Raw genomic sequence first — 27,254 nt, 5'->3', positions numbered from 1 at the left:
ACACAAGGATACAATGGAAATCAGAATATTTTGACGCTTAGAAATTTGGGGAAGTGACTAATTGTCCTTATGAATGAAATAAATGGGCAGCCTGCTAACTTATTACTTTATTGATATAGCACAAAATCCTCCAGATCTACTGATCTGATGTAAGTCATCTTGATGGAGAGTTTTAGCCTCTTGCCTACTTTCTAGGTCTAAACCAGGAGATAGACCTGTATTGCCTTGAAAGAAGGAAATTCCAATTCCCATTAAGCAAGAACTGTGCAGTACTCCCAGAAGCATATGACTTCCTCCAAGTCTCCTAAACTGGACTGAAGGCCACTTATTATGATGACAACATACTTAGGGAGTCAATGTACCAGAACTTTTATTGATATCTGATCACATGGTCTTAGTTTCTAGAGACCCAAAATGCCACTGTGGCCATCAGTCAAAGTGGGTCCTTATAGAGGTCAGAGGATAAATGGAATTTTAACCTATGTCTGTTTAATAGTCAGTTCAGAGTATCTGCAGACCTAAGCTTCTGAATGTGTAATTGAAGTAAGCATACTCAGCAACTGGCTGAGTCTTCACATTGACTTCCAGACCTGTGAAATGAGGGTCACAATCATAGGAAGAGGTAAGGGGAAACCTCAGAGCTTTCCTCCATAACAGGGTAATAATCCAAAAGCAATACTATATCCCTTCTGGAACTGCAGAGATGAGTGCCACATTAAAGATTTGAAAGATGAAAGGTGGTAAATCCCATCACATTTCCATTTAATCTACATGTTTTGCCAGTGCAGAAGATATATGGATATTGGAAAATGACTGAGGATTATCATAAACTTAATCATATCAACACAATCTGGCACTTGATACGTAGTTATTTATCTGGCAAATATTTTTTTCTATATAAATGTGTAAGGATCTCTAGAAGCAGTTTGCTTTCTCTTGATAAGGATGATAGCCCATCATCACCATCTTGCTCTCCACTATATTTTATTTGAGACAGATCTTGATCATCTTAATGTCATGCTGAATGTAACACTGGTTCACTACACTGATGATATTATGATAATTTTTTTTTGATGAGCCAGAACCTGCGAATTACTTTACATATCTTTTTGAAACACATGTAGGCCAGAGGGTGGGAGATAATCTCTACAGAATTCAAGGACATTCTCTTGGTAAAGTTTCTGGGGGAAAGTCCAGTGTTTTGCAGCATGTCAGAATCTCTTCTCTCCAGTGAAAAACAAGTTAAACCATCTTATACATCTACCACTAAAAATAAGGCTTAACGCTTGGTGTGCCTCTTTGGATTTTTGAAGAAACATATACTATATTAGAATATGATGTTCTCACTCATTCTGTGAGTAACCCATACAGTCATTTCTTTTGAGTAAAACCATAGGGGGAAAATAATAAAAGGTTGTGCAAAATGCCTGGGCTGCAGTATAAGCTACCCTTTCACCTGGGCCTTTGATCCAGAAAATCCAATGATATTCGGTGTCTAGAGCAAATAGGAATGCTGTATAGAGATTCTGGCAAACCTCAAAAGGAGAATGATAGCACACTCCACAGGGGAAAGTCATACCCTCTCCTGCATATAACTACTTTACTTTTGAGAAACAACTCCTGACTTGCTACTAGACCTTGTTAAAGGTTGAATACCAAACAATGGGACAGCAAATGACTGTATAACTTGAGCTGGCCATCATGAAATGGAAGTTTTTTGACCCATGTATAACAGTAATCAATCATCAAGCAAAGGCATGTCTATAGGCTAAAAGTTGGTTGTGTAAGGAGGTGATCTAGAGTTCCTCCTGGATCTTACCTAAACTCATTCTTGCAGATGGTTCTGCATAATATGCTGATATCAACTAAGTGGACTAAATATAACATTAAAGCCTCGAAAAACAGTGTCCTGGAAAATTGCAGTGAAAGGAAATAGTATACATTAGCAGACCTTGAGGTGTGAATTCTGTTGCTCACTTTATCTGGACTGAAAGATGGCTAAAGGTGTGGACATACACTAATTCATGGACAGTAATGCACGGTTTGCCTAGGTAATGAGGAACTTGGGAGAATTGGAATACAAGACTGGTAACAAGTTCTAAGGTGGAGATATGTAGAGGATTTCTTAGAATGGAATTTACAGTGCTTTAGATTCTATTTGATTCTATTTGAAAGCTCACCAGAGAAACCTTCAGTAATTCACGAAGTAGGGCTGTGGTTGGTTGATTGCACTGTACATTCCTGTTACAGGACTATACTGGAACATACATGAATCTGAATTTTTCTTTCCTTTTTACAGTGCTTCTGCCAGCCCCATCATCCTTGTGCTGATAAAAAGCCTTAATCATTACCATGAAATTCTGCAAGTGTTGGAACAAAGAGCTGTATAGCAAAAAGTGTGGCAAATCATCCTAGTTTACCTGAGAGTAAGTGCTTTCTGGTGATTTGGAATTTGGTGTTAAAACCAGACCAGGCCTGGGCAAAGTGGGATAGTTGGTTATCCTAGATGGGAACATACCAATGGAATTAACTAGGCTTAAGTAAGGTCCAGAAGTGAAGGTGCAGCAAATATCCTGACGGAAAATTCAGTTATGGTGCCAGTTGGGTAACAATACCCAGAATAGTTAAGGTTCTATATTAGAAGATGCAATACATGTAGCAAGGCACCAAAATTTACAATATATGGTACTCACAGTCAGAATACATGGGTCCTGAAATCAAGGTGTTTTAGTGGGAGTGGTTCCTTTCATTATTACCTACTGAATTTTTTTTTTCTTTTTGGTAACTTCTCCAGCCCTACAACTTTGGGAGGAGTTAATTTGAAGGTCTTGGTTTCCAAGGGAGAGATATTTTTACTGGAAGGAATGATGATGATTCCATTAAATAAGCAATTAAGATTACACATGGCCACTTTGGTTGGTCTCTTGCCAGAGATCAAGCAGGCAAAGAAAGGGGTTAATTAATTAATCTAGATTACTAAGGAAAATTATATTGCTGTCACATATGGAGGACTCTTACCATTCAGGAATAAAGGTTTAAGTCATTTCATTCCTTAAGGACTCAAAGGACATTAACCAACTGAACATTAGGGCAGAAAGAACATGCAATGGGTAGTATGAAATAGAAATCATATATATCAGCAGTTCTGTGATAAGCTAGAGAATTGAGAAATGTATTATATTTTCTTCTTTGCTTGTTACATATGTATATTGTACATGTCAACTAATTTATTTTTTATTCCTTATTTTCCTGATTATTTTATATATTATATATATATATTTATATATATATATATATATATATATATATATATATATATATATATATATATATACACACACACACACACACACATATATATATATATATTTATTTATTTGACAGAGAGGGAGAAAGTGCACAAGCAGGGGGAGCAGCAGCAGACAGCTGGGGAAAGCAGACTCCCTGCTGAGCAGGACTCTATCCCAGGACCCTGATATCATGACCTGAGCCAAAGCAGATACTTAATTGACTGAACCACCCAGGTGTCCCAACAACTACTTTCTATCAATTTTCTCCCCAGCTACCTGAACTATGATGGATCTTGAAAACCAATGAGCCCGGAGTGTCTGATGATAAGGTATAGTTCTGAGGTTTCACAGAGAGTTCTAATACATCAGAGTTCCAATTATGCCTTGCAAACCTGGCCACAAAATGTACTGTGTTCAGTTTAATAATTAAGCCAAAAGTAATTTTTATGGGAGTTATATTTATAAATAAATAAATATCTTCTTTACAAAGTTTCATAAGAATTCAAAAAAATAATGGAAAATGGGGGGCGCCTGGGTGACCTCAGCCTTCGGCTCAGGTCATGATCCCAGAGTCCTGGGATCGAATCCCTCACTGGGCTCTCTGCTCACCAGGGAGCCTGCTTCCTCCTCTCTCTCTGCCTGCCTCTCTGCCTACTTGTGATCTCTGTTTGAATAAATAAATAAAATCCTTTAAAAAAAATAATGGAAAATGGGAAAGAAGAGCAGTCATCCAAAATGTCACTGATTTATTTAATTTGTGCTACATTTCCTCCCACTATGTGTATAAAAATATGTTTCATGTATGATCATGTATTCTGTATTTAAAAATCATTTAGGGGGCACCTGGGTGGCTCAGTCAGTTAAACGTCTACCTTCATTTTGCTCAGGTCATGATCTCAGGGTCCTGGGATCAAGCTCCGTGTTGGGCTCCCCATCTGCTTCTTCCTCTCCCTCTGTCCCTCCCTCTGTTTGTTCTCTCTCTCTCAAATAATTAAATAAATAAAATCTAAAAAAATTATAAAAAATCATTTAGTATGACATCTGACCTCAAATACTTTTTGGAATGAAGTGAAGTATAAACAAAGTGGAATATAAAAATATATATTAAGAATTTTTATGTTTTGGGGCACCTGAGTGGCTCAGTGGGTTAAGCATCTGCCTTCAGCTCAGGTCATGATCTCCGGGTCTGGGATCAAGCCCCACATAGGGCTCCCTGCTCAGCAGGGAGTCTGCTTCTCTCTCTCTCTCTCTCCCTCTCTCTCTCCCCTTCCGCCTCTCTCCACTGATCATTCCTTCTCTCTCTCAAATAAACAAATAAAATCTTAAAAAAAAGAATTTTTATGTTTTAGTAGTTGAATAGTATGCCATAATTTATTAATAGCTCTCTCATTGTTTGACATTTAAATTATTTCTATTCTTATTAACATACATAACGGTGTGACTAATATCTTCATGCATATGCTTTGTTTAAAATTAGGATAGATTCTAACAAATTGAGTTACCAGGTCAAAAAAATATGAAAAACTTAATAGCTTGTGATACACTTTGTCAGATTTCTTTCCTAAAGGCCAATTAACATTGATTTCAGAAATACAAGCTCACCCATTTAACTGCTTCCTGACAGCATAGGGAATTATCTTTATAAAAATAAGATTTGTTGGGATGCCTGGGTGGCTCAGTTGGTTAAGCAGCTGCCTTCCGCTCAGGTCATGATCCCAGCGTCCTGGGATCGAGTCCCACATCGGGCTCCTTGTTTGGCAGGGAGCCTGCTTCTCCCTCTGCCTCTGCCTGCCATTCTGTCTGCCTGTGCTCGCTCGCTCTCCTCTCTCTCTGATAAATAAATAAAATCTTAAAAAAAAAATAAGATTTGTTTGTGCTAATGTATTAGGTAAAGAGCATACCTCATTGTTTTAATTTTAGTTTGTTTATTAATGAGACTGAATCTTTTCTGTGATTATTTACTAACTTTATTTTCTTGTTTGTTAATAATCTTCCTTGCTTTAAATTTGGCAGCTCCTGAAAAGATGGAGACAGATGGGACTAGTAGCTGTGTGGTCTCAACTATGACTTTTGCAGACTAGTTTAGATGGAAGAGACTTGTGAATTACTACAAGCGGTTTCTTGAGCCAGTAGATTTTTCTATGAGGACACAGGGAGCTTGGGTGAAAAACTGTAAACTGCAATGAAAAAGAATGGTGTCTGAGAGATAAGAACTTACAATCTTTGTGACTGAATACTTCTAACCTTGTTTATGTATGTTTTATTTTTATTTTATTTTATTTTTTTTTAATTTGGCAGAGAGATAACAAGCAGGCAGAGAGGCAGGCAGAGAGAGAGGAGGAAGCAGGCTCCCCGAGAGAGCAGAGAGCCCGATGCGGGGCTCGATCCCAGGACTCCGAGACCATGACCTGAGCCGAAGGCAGCGGCTTAACCCACTGAGCCACCCAGGCGCCCCCCTCGTTTATGTATGTTTTATAACTTTCCATGGTTTACCAAGTTTTTAGTCTGTGTGTCAGTAGAACTTCTTCCTCCTTTGACAGAATCATTCATACTTGTTTACTTAAACTTTATGTTTCTTGGAAAATGATTGCACCAAATGGATGTTGACAGAGATGTTAAAAAGTGATCCCTGATGAAGACGATCTGACATTTGATCATTGCTTGACATGTCAGTTAAGCTCTCTGAAGCAGGGGCTATTACAGATAAAATAAGGACCTCCTACACCAGATAAATATTCTGTGACACCTCTTAAGTTTTTTTCTTTATTGATCACATCTGTATCTGAAACTCCTAGAATAGTACTTGGCATATAATATACTCTTGATAAATATGTATTGAATTGAATGAACCAAGATAAGCTTCCATTATTTTTGTCCCTGGGCCACAAAAACTTTCCTATTCTTTGCTTTATGACTGTATTTTGATCATGTGCTCTTATCAAGATACAACATTCTGCTATAATAATAATAATAATAATAATAATAATAATAATAATTGCGGTTCTACAATTAGAACTGCCAGGCAGTATTCTCAGGGTATTTGATACATTATATAATTTACTCACAATATTCTATGATGTAGGTACATTTATTATCCCTAAATATCTAAGCTTGATTAGAGTAAGAATTCAATCTCTGTATTCACTGCTTTATCTACATGCTTAGAATATTGTGTGGCACATAGTAGAAGTGTCATACATATTCACAGACTAAGTAAATCTATTTTTTTGTTGATGAAAAATATTGCTTATTATTCATCAACCAAATACAGATCTCTTTGAAGCAAAACACAAGATCTTTTAAACATTTGTCACGAAGCTCTAAGCCTTGCCCTAACTGTGCTATAGCTAATCCACAACTTTGTGCACATTTTCAACTGGATGTTTATCTTAAACTAGGGATAAAATCTGTCAGACGTTTTGGCTTAAGGAGGAAAATGTTTACTTTTATAACCCCAATCATATTTAATGGTATGTGGTTTCAAATACATTAAAATCTCCTTCAATGTGCTGGGAATATCATTGTTGGATTTATATATGCAAAATGGACCTAGTACTATGTTTAGGAGTTGTAATGTTCTGCCTGGTATGCTGAGGGAAATTTAGATTTCTTTAATCAGTAGATTGTGTGGAACTTGAGATGCAGTAAAACTGAAAAAGTTTGGGGGCATTGTGAAGGCCAAAAGACTTAGAACCAGGAGACTTTTAGTATTCCATTGGAAATTGCTTTGATATTTTTGTAATTAAAATCCTTACTAGCCCCTCAGATGTGTCTACTCTAAATGCACATAACTTGCACAATGGATTTTGTAAAAGACCGAGGAGGAGGATGAGCCTTACATTTAAGATTATTATTATTATTTATATTTTTTCTTTTTTATTAGAGAGAGAGAGAGAGATGGCATGAATGGAGGGAAGGACAGGGTGGACAGAGGGACAGAGGAGAGAGAGAGGGACAGAGATTCTCAAGTAGGCTCCATGCTCAGTGTGGAGCCCGGCAAGGGGCTCGATCTCACAACCCTGAGTTCAGGACTTGAACTGAAATCAAGAGTCAGATGTTTAACTGACTGAGCCACCCAGGCACCCCTACATTCAAGTTTTTAATAGGGAATAGAGAAATAACCCATGACCCAAAAGAATTCAGCACAAAGAGAAGCTTGGAGACAGGAAAAAATACTTCAGTTAAGCCCAGAAATTTTTAGCTATGGGAGGAGATTAGTGCTTCCAGTGGGTGTAAAAGTTGGTTTAAACCAATTATTAAAGTAATAAAATGAATGAGAAGACCATTAGACTGGAGTGTCTCTAATGCCTTGGCAGTCTATGTGAACAAACCAAAATCTTAGCCAACCAATGCACTCGGATCTGAGAAAATGAAACCTAAGAATAACTGATCAATCAACTAAGCTTTCCCAAATAAGGCAAATCCTCTTAAGCTAAAGCCAATCAAATAATTTTTTTTTTTTTTTTTGCTTCACTTCCATGTCTTCTTTGTAAAAACCTCCTTACTAGCTTTCAGCCATTTTCAGGTTGGTGCTGCTCCATTTTGATGTATGTTCAAATACACTCTCGAAAATATTAATGTCCCTCTGTTAACTCTTTAACACAATCATATCTAGGTGTTCTGGGAAAGGGAGAGCCAGCCAACATCTGGCTTACATTCTGGTGATTGTCAATCTCTTTTCTTCTTGTTTTTGGTGCCCAGATCCTTGGATTTAATCTTCTGATTCTTTAATCTCAGATTCCTTGGGTGAATCCCCAACCTCTTATTTCTTTTTCCTTTTCTGAGTTTCTGATTCTTTCCTATCTTTTCCTTAAACTTCTGATCTAATGCCATATTTGGACATATAAAACTGCCTAATTCTTTAGCTCTTGACTATTTACATACCTTCTTAAATCATTAATGTATCTAATCAATTATTACTTGAATGTATTGAGGGTTTAATACTTGTCAGGAAAAGTTTTTCCTGACAAAAGATTTGAGGAAATCTCAGACTGTGAAGGTGGGAGACACTTGGAAACTTAGAAAAAGTACAATACACTTAATTGTGCAAAGACTACCATAGAGAGATGAATGCAAGGGAAGAGCCCAAAAAACTGGTGAATAAGTAGGAAAAGCTTCACAAAAGTGGTATCATTCATGATGGGTCTTAAAAATAACAATGGGATGTTGTCTGTAAAAAACAGAAGGGGGAGGGGACTCTAGATAGAGATAAGGATACAGAATCAGGGAAACATATTGCATTAGGACAATGATAAGTTTATGTGGTTGAACTATAAGGGGAATTAAGTGGAAAAGGAGGAGATAAATCTGTGGAAATAAATTAGAGCGAAATTATGATGGGTCTCAATATGGTATCATAATGATACTGGGACATACACACTGGGCAAAGAAGAGCCAAAGTCCACTTTAAGCATGGTTTTGTTTCTTAGATCAATTTAATGCCAGTGGGACGTGTTCAGCACAGTGCACAGGCCACTGGTATCAGGCTGGTGGATTAGGAATCTACAGTACAGTGCTAGACCAGGTGTGGCAGTAACAGAATCCTGATTTTGTCAGGGAAGCAAGGTGTCCAACTATTAATACACTCCTTCCCAAGCTGCCACGGATATGGTTTTGACCAATCATATATAAATGAAAATCATTAAATCAGGATTCTGGGAACATTGCTTGAAGGGTACCCTGATAACAGGCATATATCTTCAGCCTCTTTTCCTTAACACTTTGCCCTTCCCCTTCTTCCTGCCTGAAATGTGGTTGTAATGCCTGTAGATGTGGCTACCATCTTGTAATATGGAGAGAAAGGCCATCCAGTAAGGATGAAGGAGCAGGAAATTTGAATGACTCAGGGTCTTTGATAATCCCTGACTGCTCATTAGTCCTTAACTTTCTCACTGCCAGATTTTATGTTACAGGAAGAAAACAAACCCTATATGTTGAAGCCTCTGTTGGTTGGATTTTCTCTTGCTTAAGTTTGAATAAATTTTAAATGATACCTTGAGTATTGGAGAATGATGTCTTGAAATAAAGGAATGATAATGTGGGTGGGGGAAATTGAGAAAAATCATTCAAATCGCGAGTTATTTCTAAATAACATTAGAAGTGATTGATTTTATATGGTGAGGTTGATTTGAACAATGAAATGCTGGACTGGGAGTTTAGGAGAGGGCCATCTACCCTCCTATAGTGGGAGGGTAATAGCAGATTGCTCACACATGATGACATATGACCCTAACCAGGCCCGATCTATCTCTCCAGTGTTTCAAAAGGTTGCTTGTTCTGGCATTTGGCCTGACCCAGAGCTTTATTGAGAGAATGTCTGACCCTGTTCATAGGTACTTTTGTGGTTCACGAAATATGAATTTTTTTCTGGAAGGAAATTTATGTCAAACTGCTTATTTTTCACAAAAAGAATATTAAAACTGCCACTTCACTCTTTGACATATAAAGGGAATGGATTTTTCTATTATCAATAATACATAATACCCACACATTGGCCATGTACCAAGGAGGTGAAACTTAATTGATTGTTATACAGAACCTGCCAAAATGTGGTTGAGGCAATGGTGTATTTAAAAGAAGGAGTCTTTGCCACACATTAACCATCTGTTCTTCAAGGCACTCTAAGAGTTCTGTCTGGATGTCAAGTTAAAAAAATAATTAGGGAATAAAGTGTGCTAGGACTTCATAAGCTTAGGTCTTATTAGTTTTTATTAAGAATTGAGAAAGATCAGCAAAAACAATAATATCCATGATTTATTGAGCTCTGTGCTAAGTGTTTGACATAATCATTTCACACAACATCTTAGGCTCAGTATTACAATTTCCTATTACCAGATGAGAAAACTGAGCCTCATGAGGTGAAATAGTTTCCCCAAGGCCACATAGTTTGTCACTGAAGGAGGCAGTAAAACAAACCCAGGTCTGGGATTTGAGGTTTCTTAAAAATTATACCATGCCATGATCAACAGATTATGGGCTGCCCAAGATGTCCACTTTCTCATCCCTAGCCACTGTGGATATGCTGGTTTACATAAATTAAGGACATTGAGAAGGGGAGATTATCCTGGATTATTCGATGGGCCCAATCTAATCATGTGGTTTTAAAAGAGAAGAAATCTTTCCCAGCTGTCGAGAGAGAGAGAAATATGACTATGGAAGAATGGTCAGAAAGATACACCTTTGTTGGCTTTGAAGATGAGGGAAGAGATAGGTAAGTCAAAGAGCACTGGCAGCCTTTAGAAGTTGTAAAGTCAAGGAGAAGGACTCCTCTATAGTTTCCGAAAGTCACCTATTCCTACTGATACTCTGATTTTAGCCCAGTGAGACCCATGTCAATCTTCTAACCTCTGGAACAGAAAGATGATAAATTTGTGCTTATTTCAAGCTACAAAGTTTACGGATATTGCTATGGCCGCAATAAAAAATATTGCTCGTGCCGACTCTCTAACATGCTTGCCAAATTCTTCCTGATTTTGAGTTCTGGAAAATATGTTTTCCGTCAAATTAGCATGAGATTTGTTCAAAGCATAATGATGTTTTCTTTTTGCCTTAGTTGAACAGAAAGCCAGAGCCAATTTTAGAGTTCAACTAAGATTATGCTACCGGTAAAAATATATTTTTTCTTTTTTCTTTATGGTTTCTGATCTCATATCTGTTTCCTTTTCCTGTCTATATTTACATATGTATTTTTACATCAAGATGTTAGAGAGAGAGAGAGAAAAAGAGAGAGAGAGAGAGAGAATGGATGAAAATAAGATGGGTGGAGTGGAGACAGGGAAAAAGAAAGAAAAACCACTCAAGTTGTTTTTGAAAGTAGAGAGATGATTTTTATACTGAGACATCTCAGTGGTGACAAGGGACATATTTGAGTGACGGCTTTTAAAACTTAAGATCATCCTAAAGTTTTGCCCAACTTTATAAATGCTTTGGAAATGCTATTCTGGGAAGAGGTGTCACCTTGCCATTGTTATTTATTGCTTCTATGTACCTATGAGACCTTTTTATTTCTGGTCATATATGAGTTTCATTTCAAATATGTGGTCCCTCCCCTTTTTGGGAGGGGATTTCTATACAATTAAACCTGGACTGTGTTATGTAATGATGCTACTTTCAAGTTTAGTAGAGAGGCTGATGAAAACATAAAGTTGAATTGGTTTAAGACAAAGATTTCTAACACAGATGAGATTTGATTTGCACCTTGGTGGGTATACAAAAGGTAGGCTGACCACATTGTCAGAAGGGAGCCACATCATTAATCAGAAAATCCTGTTCTTGCAGGAATGAAAGTGAATGAGGGAGTCATAATTTCAGAAAAAGAAAAATAGCCTTCTGCCACCTCCATTGCGATATTTGTGTTACTAAGCAACGAAATTCTCCTATTTAGCAAAGCCCTAATGATGCTGGCAGTACGGTCTTGGAATAATGCTTAATACAACTTCATTATCCCCACCGCTATAGCTGTATTGCATATGCAGTGCCTGATTAGGGAGAATGAGAAAGAGAGTGAATGCTGTTTGGTGCACCTGCACCTAAAAGACCAAATAAAGTATTGATTTGGATGAATCTAATGACTGTCATTTAGTGTGTTTATCTACTCACAGCATTCATTTGAGCTGACAAAGAATGCAGTACGACCCACTGTTCAATGTGTTCTAGAATTGTAAAGCCTTAATGATTCTGTCATGCTAGGTCACACAGACACAAAAATTGTGACATTGGCTGTTACCAACTCTATTGACACCTGGGTATGGTGTATCACTAAGGACAATGCTGAGGAAAGCTGAAGATTGAAATCACCTGACAGTTTTCCATATGACTTTTGAAACTTTAAAAAAAAAACACAACCTCCTTTCCATATTAAGGTTTCTTATTTCTGCAGAAAAACTAATTTTAATGCTTGAGAAAGATGGTTTCTTATTTCCTGCTTTTCATGCAGAGAAGTTGCTTCAAAAGCTGCTAATACCTTTGTGGATATTCTCCTTCTTTTGTGTCCTCCCCTGCTTCCCCTTCTTTGGACCCCTGCCCTTTCTTCCAAGCTTGTGGTTTCCAAGGGTTATCATCGTGGAGCAGATGTTAAAGAGAGAGATACTGAAAATAAAGTCCATGACTATCTTGGTTAAGAATCTTTTAAAATGTTATTATGGACTAATAAGTGACATTTATGCCATAGCATTTTGAATTCACAAAGCTGTTTAGAAATACTTTTCCATTTCAAACTACCTTACCATCCTTTTACTGACCTCTCTCTGTTACTGGATGCATTTTTATACTTCCAGAACACAGGACACTAGACAACTTTGTTTCCTTAGAATTAAATAAAATAAAAATAAAAAGGATAAAAAAGGAGCAAACACCAAGACGCCCTTCAACAGACGAATGGATAAGGAAGATGTGGTCCATATACACTATGGAGTATTATGCCTCCATCAGAAAGGATGAATACCCAAGTTTTGTAGCAACATGGACGGGACTGGAAGAGATTATGCTGAGTGAAATAAGTCAAGCAGAGAGAGTCAATTATCATATGGTTTCACTTATTTGTGGAGCATAACAAATAGCATGGAGGACATGGGAAGTTAGGAGAAGGCATTTGGGGGAAATTGGAAGGGGAGGTGAACAATGAGAGACTATGGACTCTGAAAAACAATCTGAAGGGTTTGAAGAGGTGGGGGGGTGGGAGGTTGGGGGAACCAGGTGGTGGGTATTAGAGAGGGCACGGACTGCATGGAGCACTGGGTGTGGTACAAAAACAATGAATACTGTTATGCTGAAAATAAATAAAAAAATGATTAAAAAAAAAAGGAGCAAACACATAACTTCTTCAGCAGTGAGAACTTCTAAAGGTAGACTAAGTGGAGGTAATATTCTAATTGAGATTGGCTAGCAATGAAAGATCAAATCCTCTTCTGTTTCTTGACCAGTAGAGAGGCACACATTAAATCAGGCCCTTCAGATCCTACATGACTGTCTATATCCTCAACCAGCTTCATAAAAAATGAATGTGGTCAGGTATTTGTGTTTTCGTTTATATTAATTTGGCAAAAATTTTCACTTTCAATATCATTCTGGTGTTCCAGATGAAATAAACCTCTTGACAAATTCTGTTTATTTGTTATAATCATACATTACATAGAGATACATCTTGATCGATAGATTTGGGAAACTGCTCTCATCCCCACCCCTCTTCCTGAGTCAAGTATGGTATTTTAATTATCTACCTCCATTTAGAAATTGTGAAATCTTTGTATCAAATTGTTCTAGTGGACTTAGAGATTATAGAAAGGAGAGAAGAAGGCAGGCTTTTTTTTTTTAAATTTAAGATCTATTTATTTATTTTGGAGAGAGGTGAGCATGAGCAGGTGTGGCAGAGGAAGGGAGCAATGATCCAAGGGCACTCCACACGGAGCATGGAGCCAGATGCAGGGCTCTATCCCACGACCCTGAGCTCATGACCCTGAGATCCGGGCCTCAGCGGAAACCAAGAGTTGGATGCTCAACCGCCTATGCCACCCAGGCACCCCTGTTTGTTTTTAATGTGTGCCCCATAGTGGGCTAAGTGCATTATATACATTGTTTCCATTACTTTCCACTTAGGAAAGTGTCATTTTCTCCATTTTATGAATGAGAACATTGAGGGTCCAATAAATATTGTCACTGCTTTTAGATCACCCAGTAAATAAATGGCAGAGCAGGGATTGAAACTCAGGCTTCTCTGACTTGAAAATATTTTTCTACTATGACTACATTTTGAAAATTCATGGTTGGGTCTGCATTTCAGACACACAGACAGATCTGACTCTGAACATATCTCCTTTTTTACAAAAGCAGAGAGGGTTAATTTAATTACTAGTTTCTCTTCTACATCGTGCTCAACTAGAATTTAAATGTATATATTATTATGCCATTACACGGAAATCAACCCACAAGGGTAACTCCTTTCAATGCTTTTCAAAGGGGAGATTCTGGCCATTTGTCCATTATGATGTTATAAACTTAACCCTCATACAAATTGAGGAGTGTCTTCATTGAGGTTTTAATTTTGAAACACTCGGCATATATGCTGGTCTTAATTGTGCAGAGATTCATCTTTTAAAGAAGATTCTTTTATTTCTAAAACTTAGATTCTATAGCAGCAATAAAATGGTGATGTGTTCCTTAGAATGGTCATCTGATTCCTAAATGCTGATGACTTTGATCCTAGTGCATTTTTAATGCATCACTCAGGGTCTACCTGGCATGCTGACTTCAAAAACATGTAGGAATCCCTTGATATGTGACTGTTTTTCCACACTGACAGGTAAGTGTTTTAATAGTTAAGGATTATTTGCTTTTTGTGTGCTTTTTTTTTGAAATTATGGTATAACAATGTGTAAACTAATAAATGTGTATTTAGAAAAAAAATACAACCTAAAAACTTCAACTTTTTTTTTTTTTTAAAGATTTTATTTATTTATTTGACAGAGAGAGATCACAAGTAGATGGAGAGGCAGGCAGAGAGAGAGAGAGAGGGAAGCAGGCTTCTTGCTGAGCAGAGCCCGATGTGGGACTGGATCCCAGGACCCTGAGATCATGACCCGAGCCGAAGGCAGCGGCTTAACCCACTGAGCCACCCAGGCGCCCCGAAACTTCACCTTTTTTGAAGCCATGAGTTCTCATGATGAAGTAGATGTTCTAAGTGTCTGTACAATAGAGCTGTAGTTACTCGGTTGCTCATAGGTTATCATCTTTCTCTCTAACCAAAAGTTGAATAGATGTATATAAAACCAGTCATTTTTCCACCTAGTTAATTTTCAGTGGCTATATCCATTCTTAATAAGACACTCCAGCAATGTTACTTAAATTTGTAATCCTGAAACTGTGGTTGTGTATGTGTAAAAGCTTTCCCAATTGAGCCACTGATGACATTCACTTCTTACGAGCTGGTAAATTAATCTTTGGAACAAAAAATGGGGAACACGTATACACACAGAGAGACAGACACACCTAGCCTCTTCAGGAGTCTTTACTGTGATTTATTTGTCCACTAAAGTCTCCTAGGGCTTTTATCCTTTTAGGTATATTCCTGGGGATCCATTAAGACTTTTTGGAAAATGTATTAACTTTTCAAGTCAGCAGGATATCATTTAGTCAATAAATAGCTTTATAGCATCACTTCTATTCAGAACTTAGAGACATTTTATTTTCTAAGGCTTCATATATTGGACTCCAGTATCTGCATGTTGTGTCCATGTATGTATGCAGCAGTGGTGGGAATTATTGTAGTAATAATCCAGCATATCGTATTTCAGTCAACTGGGATTTCTGAAGGCATATAGACATTGCAATAAGCATTAATTTTTTTTTCTCCTAACAGCTCATCACTGGCGTTCACCTGGCATCTTTATTAATTCTCTACAACTTTCTACTATTCATTTTGACCAGTCTGTGTTGTAGTTCCTGTATATTGACTGTGGCACATTGAAAACCTGATGTTCGTTGTTTAGGAAGTGCTTTGGTCTAATTTCATGAAGATCAAATTTGAGTCAGGTGTAGTAAATACAGCTTTCCTCATGGTGACATGATTTACTAGAATATTTAAGTGGCAAGTTCTTTCTAGCATGGTGCCTTTTTGGCATAAATCTGATGTTGGTGTTATTGGACAATTTCAGAAGGTGGTTTAAAATTATAAAGTGTTTTGGATAAGGCTTTATTTTGGCTACTGACAAATAATATTGAATTTCTTGTAGCTTAGGACTATATTTTCACATAATGGGTCATTAATGTTTAATGCTTATAGGATATCAATTGTGCTGAGGCCCAGGGATTTAGTTATTAAAATTATTAACATATAGAGCCATCTGCAAAATTTCACATTTGGCATCTACTTAAAATCATGATTTTGTAATCAGTTATGTCAGCAGATACTCATTAGACACCTTTTAATGTATGAAAAACACATAGTGTATGAAAAATTAGATAAACTCAAAACATTAATTCTATTCAAAAAATTTAGAAAACAATTATGCAAGATAATAAACTAAATTTTCTTAGATTGCTTTTTCTATAGTGAGACTGACTTTAATGTATGCACTTGCAAAATGCAAACACCATGGCAAGCATTTCAAAAATCGTACCAATCAAGTATTATTTGAAATAGAAGTAGCCATGACAAAACCTTACTTCTGGTTTTGTAAGTCTAAAAGTATCTGAAATCCTTGTTTCAAGTTGTAGAACAGGAAAAAAAAAAAAAATTCAGGTTGGGGAAGCATCTCCCTGGGGTCATGGAAAGTCATATTGCTATGGATTCTGGAGTGATTAATTCCTGCAAGACTCATGGACCAGCTTATAGGAATGAGCAGAAATTATCCCAAGGAACTATGAGGAACTTTTGGCCTGAAGCGATGCTACTCCAAATGCCAGCCCGTCCGAAGATACAGAGCTTACCTCAGAATGTAAACCAAGGGGCGCCTGGGTGGCTCTGTGGGTTAAAGCCTTTGCCTTTGGCTTAGGTCATGATCCCAGGGTCCTGCCCCGCATTGCGCTCTCCGCTCAGCAGGGAGCCTGCTTCCCCCCCACCCCTCTCTCTGCCTGCTTGTGATCTCTGTCTGTCAAATAAATAAATAAAATCTTAAAAAAAAAAGAATGCAAATCAATACTTCAACTTAGCATAAAAAATAGCTGAACTGCTCCATGACATAGTTGGTTTACATTCTGATGCAAGTTCCTTATCTTGTCATGGATCTGGTTTTGAGGAATTGGCAGCTAGTCCATGAACCACATTTTTAATAACATTGGCTTAAAGCAGAGCTTCTCAATCCAGGCACTATTGACATTTTGGACTGGCTAGTGCAAACTACCTTATTGTGTGGGCTGTCTTGTATAGGATGTGTGTAAGACATCACTAGATGCCCCAGCACCTGCCTCTGTTAGTTGTGACAATCAGAATGTTTCCTAAGATGGCCAGTGCTCCGTAAGTGAGGGGGAGGGGATGGGGCGTCCTAGTGGGGGCAAAATCACCCCAGGTGTGACCTGCTGACCTACAGGTCAACTTCCAAATGATCCCTCTATCGGTACCATTCATAGCATCTGAATGCCAATCTATGGATATACCAAGTACAGGGATTTATTTAGGACTTACTATCTCAGTTTGTCAGACAATTATTTTATGAAGTAACAGAGCATACTTAGTGTGTTTAGAGTAATACACAAGATCATAGGGAGTTCATTTTTTTTTCTTCTATAGCCTCAGGTATTCAAGGCCTAACACTAGCAAAAGAGCCTGATCTATCTTTGAAAATGGTTTTAATTGACACAGACAGGACCATTTAGTTATCTCTGTCCTATAAAAAGTAGCAAATAAATTAAGCTCTGGTATTTAAATAGAACCATTAATTAAAAATTTATTTTTAAAATGAAATTAACTATGTAACTGAGATGTTAGAAAAATGTGTGCCTAACCAACTGTTCTCTGAATACAAAAGCCGTATGTTTGCTTTCTCCTGGTTATTTATAAATAATAGGAGTAATAACAATAGCAACACAATAGCATGAGTTCCTTACATTTGCAGAGTACCTCATATGTTTCCAAATGCTTTCACAGACCTTATTTCCTTACATCCTTGGGTTAGTATGTCATTTCAAAATCTGCAGCCTGCATTCTGGCCTTTCTCACTCTACCAGAAACACGACAGAGATCATTGAAACATACAACACAACAGACTGATGCTGCTTTCCTCACTGCCTTCATAAAGAACAATGCCCATGCAAGTTTTTCTGAATTCTGCCTAATGGAAGAACCCGTCTAAATCATATTAGAGCCTAAAACATAAAAAAAAAAATGAAGTTTGTCTTCAAATAGTGGATCCACAAGTCTATGTCAGTTGAAATACTTAGACATTGACTCTAAGTCTGAAACCAAAAGGTTTTCATGAATCCTACTGATCTGTGATATAGGATTTGGTTAATTTTTGCCTTTTGTTGGGGGCAAATGTCAGACTTGGAGTTGTCAGGTTTGGCAGCGGTGATAAAAGGAGTATTAGGGAGAAGCAGAAATATCAATGGCATGCTTAACTGTTCAGGCCCTTCAAATGCAGAAAATTGTACATTTGAATCACTGATTTTTATCACGTTAAAATCCATGTTGTGGAAACTTCTTATTGTAGCACGTTTTAAGCTGGCTCGGCCTGCATACTCACTAGCTGCTAGCAAAAAGCCCCCCTCCCCCACCCCGCCAGCTATCCTGCTTCTTTCCTGATACTGAGCTTCAAACAAGTAATTTAATTGATTGAAGGGTTCTGTCTGTAAAGCACTGGGCTATAACCAAATTAATTGACTATGGGGCTCCATTAGCTAGGCAGTTTTCGGAAAAAGTTAGTTCTGTCCTGACCTGAGTTTCCTACTTCTGTATCCTCTCTACTTCACCTCACTCATCCTATTTTCCATTTGAACACCTTCTCTTTTATTCCTTCTTTGGTAAATTAAAACAGTTATTAGATTAGAAAAAGTGGTTGAATGGGAATTCAGAATATAGCAATTCAGAGGACCAGCATAAAATAGTGATTAATGTCTGAGTCAGCAAGTATTTCAGGCATTTTAAACTTTACAGAGCTGCAAACTGCTTGACATTTGTTGGGGTCATCTTTAATAGGGCCGAGTCCGATTTTGTTCCAGAACCTTCACACTGCCACCTGGCTGGAAGCGGACTGCTTGTTGTAAGGTGGGTCAGGCACCATAATGGTGATTAATACTTCCCTTCAAGGGGATTCCTCAAAGCTGCCTGGGCTTTCCCCTTGAGAAGCAAACAGGGGACAGTACCTTGCAAGAGTTCTGGGGCGAGGGGGAGGGGAGGGATGCAGACTCCAAAAAGGAGATATAACCAATGCACTATGGGCCCATACACAATCGAAAACATACTCTTTTATTCCCAACCTTTCTCTATTTCATGTCTGTTTAAAAACAAACGTCAGTGCAGTGTAGTGAAATATGACGCCAAACAGTATTGGAGTTCAATAGTCTGGTGCTCGTCTGCTTGTGTAATTAACTTTCTGTTTGTTCTTTAATGAGTATATTGTAACAATCTATGTAAACAATTCCAGGCCTTTTGGAAAGATTCATCCACAATGTATTTTATCCATTTTTTCCCCCTAAACTTATGATGTACTATATATTGACTAACTGAACATAATAAAAAATAATAAAGTAAAATATACTTGATATATTTTATTCATTTTAAAAAAATGCAGTTTGAGATGTCAAATTTCACCTTTTTTGTATGTTGACTAAAACCGTAGATATTAGCCTGTGTTATCATTTATGTCCAAGTGACATTATTTGTTGAAGGAAGAAGGAAGGAAAGGAAGTAACATATTCAGAGACTACTGTAAACAATAGTGGTTCGAATGCATTAGGCTGCTTATTTTCTTCAAATGTTACAGTGGGCAGGCAGAGTTCAAGTCATTAACTATCCACGTGAAAGGCTCTCCCTAAAGTATGGAGTCCTTCCTTGCCCTGTCAATGAGGTATTCTGATCATTATGATTCTCATTTTGTTGATGAGACCAAGATTAGTGAATTACTTGCTTAAGAGCCAATAGTAAAGTAATAGAATCTGAATTAGCAGACAGATGCTTGCGTGTGTGTGAATGTGTGTGTGTGGGTCTGTGCATGCGCGCATGTATCTAGCGTCAAAATCCCTGGTTTATCTCTTACCACTCTGTCTCCCTCTACTCCTTCAATTACACAAAATTGTTATTAGTGGCTCTTAAATGCATGACCCAGAGCTAAGTGCTAAGGGAAATATGTGGTAGCCCTTGACCTTCTGGGACTTAGAGTCTCAGTGAAGAAATCGTGTTTACACAGTAGCTTGTTATGTGAGAAAAGACAGCTTTTCTTTTTAACCAGTTGGTCTCACATGTGGCTCTAAAGGGTAAAATTATTGAGTATTGTATGATTTCACTTACATGTGAATCTTCTTCACTTACATGTGGAATCTTCTCTGTATCGTTCCAATTTTAGTATATGTGCTGCCGAAGCGAGCACTTATATGTGGAATCTAAAAAGCCAAACAAATGAACAAGGGAACGAAACAGAAATAGACTTACAGATACAGAGAACAATCTAATAGTTGCCAGAGGGGAGGGGGATGGGGGATATGCTAAATAGGCAGAGGGCATAAGAGGTACAATCTTCCAAGGGTAAGATAAATACATTGTAGGGATGCAGCGTACAGCACAAGGAATAGAGTCAATAAGATTATAAAAACTTTGCATGGTGAAGATGGTAACCAGACTTATCACAGTGATCATTTTGTGATGTGTATAAATATTGAATCACTATGTCTTACACCCAAAACCTTATATTGTATTTCAATTGTATATCATAAAAATCACATTATCATTTAGAAATATTGTATCATGCTTGTAGAGCTGCAAGAGAAATTCAAGCAGAGCTTTTTTCTCTGTGGGTCTGAGTGAAGGGGTAGTCAAAGCTCATGAACTTGATCAAAATAAAGGAACTAAGATGGGGAAGAAAGATGGCAGGAGGAAGATGAAAGAGATGGGAAGAGGGTGAGGGTGATTTTAACAAAACATGGTCTCTGTCCCTCAGTTTGTCTTCTGGAATACAGACTTGAGTCTAACTAGAAAGATCTGTAGTTTCAAAAGCTGACACTAATGCTTTAGTAAAGATGAGAGATGGTGACAGGTTTAACCAAGACAATGATAATGGGTTTGGAGATTAGGGATGGATTTGAGATGCATTTAAGAGAATCGTGTATGGGTATGGTGGTTGATTACAAGGAATGGGTCTGGGCAGAATCCCTGATTTGATGAGCATACTGCTTTCCTATAAAAAGGAGATGTGATGGTTAATTTTATATGTTAACTCAGCTGGGTCATGGTACCCAGGTATGTGGTCAAACATTATTCTGTATGTTTCTGTGAGGGTGTCTTTTGAAAGAGAATAACATTTAAATTGGTAGACTTTGAGTAGAGTGGACTGTCCTCCATGATGTGAGTGTGCCTCACCCAATCAGTTGAAGACCTAACTAAAATGAAAGAATCCTGCCAACAGACAGCCTTTAGACTTGAACTGCAACATCCCCTCTTTCCTATGTCTATAGCCTGTCACCCTTCCCTGCAGATTTTGGACTTGTGAGCCTCCATAATTGTGTAAGCCAATTCCTTTAAATAAAATCTCTGTCTCTCATTCTGTCTCTCGTTCTGTCCTTCTTTCTCTCTCTCTCCTGCCCTTCCCCCCTCCCTTTGTGTGTGCGTGTGTGTATGTGTATACATACATCTTATTGGTTCTCTTTTTCTGGGGAACTTTGAATAATACAGGAGTTAAATACTAAATTCTTATAGAGTTGCCCTAAGAGAAAAAAAAAAGCTATAACTGAGATGCACATAACAGCCAAGGAATTTTCAAACATAAGTTCTTATAAATAAAGACAAGGGAACATTACAGACCCCAAACACCCCAAACATAGATATACTTCGTGCTCTAAACATCCCTACACACCACCAAACAGATAGTGTAAAGTCATTTTACAGAGAAATTGAGCTGGCGGTTATGTGATGTGCTACAGGCCTTGGTGCCAGCAAGGAACAGAATTTGGGATTCATACTCCGGTATGCTCAGCCTTGAAATCTGTACTTTGACATTGTACTTCAGTAGCTTCTCTTTCAAAGTTTTACTGTTCACAGCTTTTCAACAAAGAATAGTGCTGGTGATGCCTATGCCATGCACACAGGCTTCCAGTCACTGTTCTAAAAACTGCATACATTGTAACTCATTCAATCCATCCAACAATCCTATTTTATAGCTGAAACAGACACAGAAATTATGCTTAACTGACTGAGCCATCCAGGCACCCCTGAGACAGAGAAATTATGTGAGATAAATCCTACACGTTAGCTTGTGGGGCTATCCTATGAAGTAGGATGGAGAAAAGGAACTCATATTTCTTCAGACTACTAGAAGCTTCATGCTTTCTACTAAACCTTTTTAATGAGAAAAATGTATTCAAGAAGTGTGGTTGGAAAGAATGGAAAATCAATAATCTGACATAAATTATCAAATCTGTTTAGTCTTTGAAAACAACTGTCCATGGATTATATTGGTTGTTATATTTTACTTAAAATATATTCTTTCTTATTGTACAAAAAATGCACCTCCAACCATGGTTAAGATTTTGCCTTATATGCTCATGACACCCCCCATCCAAACACTCACACACCCAGCCCTATATACTCACACAGACATGTTCATGAAAAAAACACTGACTGTTAAAACTAACGGTCACTCTTAGTCTTCGTCTTACTCACCAGAGCTCATCTCTTTCTTCAAACACTCTTTTCTCCTGCCTTCCAGAACATCACACACTCTGGTTTTCCTTTGGCTTCCCTTACTGCTCCTGCCTCTTTACCTCCTCCTCACCAACCACCTCGAAACTTTAAGATTGTCCAAAGGCTCAGTGTTGGGTCCCCTTCTTTTCCCCTCATTCTTCAATGAGTGCATCCAGGCTAATGGCCATAAATACCATTTAGATGTTAACATTACACGCATCTACAGCTCACACCTTGTCCTTGAAGTCCAGCTGCATACTTGTATATTCACTACATCCACCAAGAAATCTAATGATCATGCCAAAATTTGTACATTAATATGCTCTAAGTAAACTCCCTTCCAAACCTGCTTTTCCTCAAGAAGTGGTAACTCCACTATTACTGTTGTTCAGATCAAACTCTTGGACCTGTTGTTGGACCTCATCCTTTTCTTCTAGCTTACACCCAACTTTACTTCTCTCATTTGTATTCAAGCCAGAAGCCAGAGGGATCTCTTTAAAATTCAAGCCCACTGATTTAGTCTGGTGGCTCAGCTTAGGATCTTTTTAGGGTTCCTCATCTCATCCCGAGCAAAAGGAAGTTTCCTATCCAAGTGATCCGGTCCTCTAAATGATCTGCTCATACTCCTTTCTCCCTGTTCACTCAGCTCTAGCCACAGTGCCCTTCATGCTGTTTATGGAATGTATCAGAAAATTCTCACCCAAGGCATTTGTGCACATTGTCCCATCTGCCTGCAATGCTTTCTCCTAGACAGGGGTTCTTCTGTTGAAATCATATGACCGTTAGGTCTTTGATCAAATGCCATGTAAGCATTTTCTGCTTAACCGTTACATTCCTTCTACCAACTATAGTATGCCCCATTTTTCTTCCCTGGTTTATTTTGTCCTATAGCACTCACCAAAATTGGATAGAATTTTATTTTACAGGTTTGTTTATGAATGAAGTTTCTTTTTCTATAGATTGCAAGCTCAATATTTCAGTCCGTGTCTCCCACTCACCCTGAACTCTGAATATCTTGTGTACCTATGAGTTCCCTGGTATATAATGGGAGCATAATAAGCACTTGCTAAATGTTCAATGATTGCCAAATAAGCACTTAACATAATCGAGATTGTACTATGAATATAGATTTTTATCTTGCTTTTTCTTGTGGTATTAATATGAGGGAATTCAATATTTCCTCATATCAATCAATACATTTTGGGAAAACTTAATTTCCTCGTACCCAAATTGTCAATTTAATAACCTTCATCAAAAAGTATATATCAGGGGTGCCTGGGTGGCCCAGTGGATTAAAGCCTCTGCCTTCGGCTCGGGTCATGATCCCAGGGTCCTGGGATTGAGCCCCACATGGGGCTCTCTGCTCAGCAGGGAGCCTGCTTCCTTCTCTCTCTCTACCTGCTTCTCTGCCTACTTGTGATCTCTGTCTGTCAAATAAATAAATAAAATCTTAAAAAAAAGTATATATCAAATGGGTCCAATACTAGTCTCGTGTGCCAAATTGAAAGTATTCTTTCCCTAGAAGCAAATGGCAGAAAGAAATCTAAAGAAACACCCAACAAATTTGACTCAGATTTTGTAAGTCTAGAATCAAAGCAGAAGTAGAGAGTTGGATAATTTTAATTTATCAAGTTGAAATAACTTGAAGTTTCCATATCCACCCTGGAACTATTGCATTTTTATTTTTTGAGTGTCAAAACACCATTTCCCTGTTGACACTAGGTAGGAAAACATGATTGATAATAACTCCCTTGTATCTCATCATAGGAAAGACATATTGTATTTTAATTTCCTCTTTTCTTGTACATTTGGTGGTTTCCAACTTTTGACTATTACAAATAAAACTGGTAAAAATCCTTATACTGATTTTAACACATCTCTGATTCCCTTATGATAAATGAATAGATGCAAATCAAAATAAAAGAACATTTTTGAGACATCTGAGACAATGTGCTTACATTTTGCCAAATTGCTTTCCAAAAATATTACTCTAATTTTCACTCCCCAACAGAGAATTAGAGTGCTCCTTTCCCCTCACACCCTGCCAACAATAGGAATTATCTTAGAAAAGCAATTATCACCAAATTTACGAGTTATAATGTATCTATTAAAGTAATTTACACTCTTTAATTGTGAGTGAAGTTTAATGCTTTTCAAATGTTTATTAGTCATTTGAAATTTTCTTTTGCAAATTGCCAGCTTTTCCTTTACTTCTTAGTGTGTCATTTTTTATTATTTGAATGTGAAAGCTCCTTTAATCACAAGTATATTAGTGCTCTGCTCCTCACACTGGTGTAACCGTCTCTTTTCTGATCAATATCATTCACTTTTGGTTTTTTCTTAAGTTGTATAGATCTAATGTATCCATCTGCTCCTTTATGATTGGTTGATTTTTCTCAGTTGTTTTTCTTTTGTTATAGTTGTTTTTCAATTGTTATAATTAACAATTGTTACTGTCTCATTCTTTAAGCATTTAATTCCATAATTCATTCTAATTTTATTTTGTCATTGTACAGGGCATTGTATAAAATAATCACTGTCTCCAGGTTGTCTTAAATAACCACTTGGGACTCTGCTCTGTGGAGGGAATGCCCTTCTCCACTCCGGGGGAGGGGGTCCAGTCATGGGCTGACAGCACAGGCATTTCAGAGAATAAAACGATAAAAAATAAAGTTCACCTGGATGAAATCTCCAAGCTGTTTGTTTTAGCTTGAGACTGGGTATAGCTTTCTTCTACAGGCCCCTTTGTTGTGTGTTTACTAAAGGAAGATGGCGTAAAATCAGGCTGGTAGAATAAAGATCAGTCCTTGAAAGCAGCTTTCTGAACTAGAGGATGCACAACAGACTTGTTGGACCAGCTAAATGGTGCTGTGTCCTGTGACTTCTTTTTGACTCGCTTCCATTGCTCTTTGTCACCTTTCCCTTTTCAACATTGGTTGTGTCCCCAGGCACTTGCATCCACACTTGCTCAATGAGGGGAGTCAGAGAATCTCTGCCTCGTGGCAGGTCTGGGGCTGCAAAGTGTGAGTGCAGGTGGGAAGGGGGTGGGCAAGAAGGTGGGAAGGGCAGAATTTTGCAGTTGACCATCACCCTTTTTGACCTGGACAGAAGATATGTATGTGAGCATGAAAATACCCAGCGTGAAACCCAAAAGGAAGGAATAGAAGAAAAGTTCCCTAAGGCATATTTATTAACAAAAGGTGATCCCTAAATTTCTTTGCAGAATATAAGAGCTGAAGAATTTGAAAATATTGGCCTTAAAGAAAGAAAAGTTTAGGGGCGCCTGGGTGGCTCAGTGGGTTAGGCCGCTGCCTTCGGCTCAGGTCATGATCTCAGGGTCCTGGGATGGAGCCCCGCATCGGGCTCTCTGCTCAGCAGGGAGCCTGCTTCCTCCTCTCTCTCTGCCTGCCTCTCTGCCTACTTGTGATTTCTCTCTGTCAGATGGATAAATAAAATCTTTAAAAAAAAAAAAAAAGAAAGAAAAGTTTGATGGAGATTTTCCAAAGATATGTTACCTGCTTGGTGGCGTTCAGCAGAAGCTATAAATTTACGATACGCTTAGAGTTAGATGTTTTGAAACCAGTGAAGTAATTTTGACCAAAAGATTGAAGGAAGCTTAAAGGTTGGTGAAGGAAACCAACACAAGTTTAAAGAATAATAATGGCTAAAAATCACATAAGGCTTACTATGTAGTGGGCACTGTTTCAGGTCCTTGACATAAGTTAACTAATTTATTATCAAAATCTCCCCTGTGAGTTGCTTTTATTACTCTTCCCATTTTGTAGATAAGGAAACTGAGGCAGGGTCAAATTAAGTCATTTTCCAGGATATTCAGCTGGTAAATGGTAGAACCAGAAACTGAACCCAAGCTGTTTGGTTTTGGAACTGCTCATTTAATTTAAGTTAATATAAAATGTCTATTAAAAAAAAGGAAAAGTTATTCAAGGTTTATCAAACAACAACATATTTTTTTAATTGACTTGAACCATCTTTGAATTTTATTTTGAAAATTCCTATTGTCTCAATGTGCAGTCATTTGAACAATAATTCTATGTTCTTGAAAATATTATATTCATAACAGAACAAAAGAACAGCATGATAGTTTTTAAAAACATCTTATTTACTTATTTTGAGAGAGATTGAGTGAGCGTGCGCACATGAATGGAGGGAGAGACAGAGGGAAAAGGAGAGAGACTCTCAAGCAGACTCCATGTTGAGCATGAAGCCCAACGTGGGGCTCAATCCCATGATTATGAGATAATGACCTGAGCTGAAATCAAGATTCAGAGGCTTAGCTGACTGAGCGACCCAGGTACCTCTATAAATGTTCTTCCTTAGTCACCTCATACCATCAAAGACCACCAATAAGCTCATGATACCCATGTCTTCAGCTCAGACCTTTCCTTTGAACCTCAGACTTAACTTCTGCATCTGGATATTTAACAGACATTGCAGGCTCAATACATCAAAACTAAACTTTCCATCTTTCCCTATAAAACTGCCTCATACCCAGATTTCTCCAATTTAGGTGGTGAGACAGCAATCTTCCAACAGTGCAGGTCTCAAACCTTGACATCATCCCTGGCTCTTTTTTTTCTCATAATCCATGTACTTACCTATCAGAAAATCCTACTGTTCTATCT

At 37.8% G+C, this 27,254-nt stretch overlaps 1 protein-coding gene across 2 annotated transcripts in view; it reads right to left on the bottom strand.

Moving 5' to 3' along the window:
- The window catches only part of GALNTL6 (polypeptide N-acetylgalactosaminyltransferase like 6), a 1,244,643-nt gene that overhangs the window by 271,761 nt on the left and 945,628 nt on the right, over window positions 1-27,254 (bottom strand). The gene's annotated exons all lie outside the window — the stretch shown is intronic.

The sequence above is a fragment of the Lutra lutra genome, chromosome 2 (genome assembly GCF_902655055.1).
Source record: "Lutra lutra chromosome 2, mLutLut1.2, whole genome shotgun sequence".
Taxonomy (NCBI): domain Eukaryota; kingdom Metazoa; phylum Chordata; class Mammalia; order Carnivora; family Mustelidae; genus Lutra; species Lutra lutra.
Note: the sequence above shows the minus strand (reverse complement) of the source record. Positions and strands in the feature narration are given on the sequence as shown.